Here is a 3,441-nt window from a genome sequence, read left to right as displayed (position 1 = left end):
TTTCTTTGTCTTTTCTTCATAGTTATCTTAATTTGTAAAAATACATGAGCCATATGATAATGCAATAAAATTCATAATAAAATTGGGGATGATTGGGGAAAATGGGGAATCCCTGTTTTATGCATTTCATATCTTGGTTATTAATACAATATGAGCACTGTTCCTATATCATACACACTCTCATAAGGAATCATTATCATCATTCACAATAACTTTCATCTGCCATCACTGCACTGGAAATTTGTTAGTTTGCCCAAAGCTAAGCATATAGGGTTCTTATAGTGTACTTACAGTGTATATATCTAAGAAAGTTCTGGTAGGTCAAGGTAACTACATGGGGTAGGTTTAGGTTTAGGGGTAGGTTCAGGGTTAGTACCTAGTTATTACATAGTAATTATTATAATAAGTACATAGTATGTACATGGGAAACAGGACTGTAAAAAAGAGTGCTACCAAAAATTAATCTTAAATCTTAAATGATCTACACTACCATTCAAAAGTTTGAGGCCTGTAAGATTTTTTATGTTTTTAAAAGAAGTCTCTTGCACTCAACAAAGTCGCATTTATTTGATCAAAAATGCTGTAAAAAAAGTAATATTGTGAACTATTAGTTCAGTTTAAAATAACTGCTTTGTATTTTAATATGTTTAAAATGTAATTAACTCCTATCATGACAAATTTGAATTGTCAACAGTACACCTACATTGTCTTCAGTGAGACATGATCTTTCAGAAATCATTCTAATATGCTGATTTGCTGCACAAGAAACATTTCTTATTATCAATGCGGATTATTATGATTATCAATATCTTTATGGAAACCATGATCCATTTTTTTTTTTACAGGATTCTTTAATGAATAAAAGGCTCATTGTTTATTTACACATAACAATATCCAAGGATTGCCAGTGGGTTGATAGAATCCTCCGAACTGAGTTGCTACAGAGACGTTTCCCTGTGAGACCGCAATGCCGAGATCAGCATTTAGACTTACTGTAGTCTTCACACACCTCTGTGGAACGATAAAAGATCACAGATGAAATAAACGGCATTCAGTGAAGATCTTTTTAAGCTGAAAAAGTAGTAGAGAGCAGCAAACAGGATGAGAAGCACAAGTGTCTGTGTGTGTGTGTGTGTGTGTGCCTGTTCCAGCCCGCATGTTGCTAAGGGAGGTATTGAAATACTGCTTCATCAGTCACCACGATGTGTGTGTCCCATCTCTGGAAAAGGGGAGAAGATGAAAGTAATGTAATGTACATCTATAATTAATTCCCTCTGTGTGTGTGCGTGTGAGTGTGTGTGTGTGTGTGTGTGTATGTGGTGGTTGGCCTGGGCCGCTGTGATGGAGTGTATTTATTATGTGTTTTTGAAGGAGGTGGCATGATTGAAGCCCAGTGACACCGCAGTGCAAGACTCATCAGTCCTGTGCCGGGCTACTGCACATATGTGGGGCACGACTGAACTGCACTCCATGATTCTCTTTCCTTTTTTTGCGTCCTCTCCAATGTGTTCACTTGCCAGCCCTTTTTGTCACAATCTCCTTTCCTCTATGAACCTTCATTAGAATCACTGCGCTGCTCAGACCGTAATTAAACCTGTCAGTTCAAATGCTCTCAAAGAAGCATTAGTCTCTCCTGATATCTACGGTAATTAATGCATGGTAAACAGATGTTGAAAGAGGTCAGCTGGCATTAGACAGGTGTGAAAACAGGTGACTGTAATGGAGCGGCATATGGAGGTGTGATGGATGAATCTCTTTCCCCCTGTGGCAGCTGGTGACGGGCGCTCTCTGTGACCCTCCACGAAGAGTGGACCAACATTATGGCCAGTATCGGTAAACTGTCCAAGCCCTCCTTCCTCTCTACATGCCTCTTTCACTCTCACAGTTCACATTTACTCAGAGTCTCATCGTTTAAATGGTTAGTGGGAGCATATGACCGATATGTTGCAGAGGTCTAAATTATCGGCCGATATTTGGCACTTTTCTGAGTTTTTCTGTTCGCCCAATAAGTGTTGGAACCAACGGCCTGTGGAGTTGCGCATGAGTTCTCATTCTCATTCTCCATCTTCATTAGTTTATTGTCTTTGATCAGCAGTTCTGTCCAATAACTGAAAGGCAAATATTAAAACAAATACCTATAATAAGAATGATATAGAATTACATTATCAAGTACCTGCTATCTAAAACATAAAGTGTAAATACAAGTGATTTTAAATGTAATTTATATTGATATCATATTTATTGCTATTGTGTGAAACCTCATTTTCAGTGTCTTATGTTTTTATTTATTTATTTTTGTATTTTGGCTTGGGAAGCAAATTGAACTGCATTTTATAAAAAGTGCAGTAAAATAAATACATTATTATTTATAAGTATTTTTTTCCCCCAAATGCTTTATTAATTCTAATAATTTTAATAAGATTTTATGTTTTATCTACTAATACCATTGCAGAAAATGTTATGCATGTGCTATTTAATATTTTAAATGAAATATTGTGAAAATATATGCGTTTATTTCAGCTACCCTGCTCTCTAAGATATTGTCATGGCCATCAGCCATAAAAAAAATAGTCAACAACTAGTTAGGATGATTTTTACTCAGTTAAAGGAAAATTTCACCTTAAAATGCAAATATCTATCTTTATTTGTTCTCATGTCATTCCATTCCCATATGACTTTCTGTCTTCCATTGGATAACAATATAAGTAACTTTTATAGTGTCATTTCTGCAGCATTTGTCCCATTCACTTTCGTCATTATAGAGCTCCTTGTACATTCTACAAAACATCTCCTTTTGTGTTCCACAGAAGAAAGAACATCATATAGGTTTAGAATGATATGAGAATGAGTAAATGATTACAGAATATTAATTTGTGAGTGAAATAACCCTTTAAACCTGAACTACACAAATATTCATAGAAGTGCATCCTGAAGAATTTCTGCTTTGAACGCATAACTTAATCTCGGTCTGAGCAACAAGATCTAGACCACATGGTATGATAAATTTAATATCAAGCTGTAATTACTTCATTGTCTTGAGAAAATGACCTCATTGTCATCAAGTTGTTGATTACTGACAGCTACAAGCATATTCACTTCTTATATTACGTGTCTATGTCTCGGCGACTTCCTTACACTCACACAAACACACACATACACAATGCTGTAGGTATTCTGTGTCACTCTCAACAGAGCTTGTTTTTATGGTGGAGATTATTTCATGTAATTGGGCCCTCTGTGGCAATGACCTTGCATCTTTTTCCCCCTTCTCTCTGTAAATTGGAGAAGGGAAATCTAGTTTGACATGGAGCCCAGAAGATGTATTAGGATTCTATGGTAACTGCCTGGCACAATAAGGTCACAGCACAAGTGTTTAATTAGAGTAAGTGTGGCTGTCCCTAAGGAGAGACATTTTATTACCTCAATATGTCATATAAAAGC

This window comes from Carassius auratus, chromosome 36, assembly GCF_003368295.1.
Source record: "Carassius auratus strain Wakin chromosome 36, ASM336829v1, whole genome shotgun sequence".
In the NCBI taxonomy this organism is placed as follows: Eukaryota; Metazoa; Chordata; class Actinopteri; order Cypriniformes; family Cyprinidae; genus Carassius; species Carassius auratus.
This window is presented reverse-complemented; position numbering follows the sequence as displayed.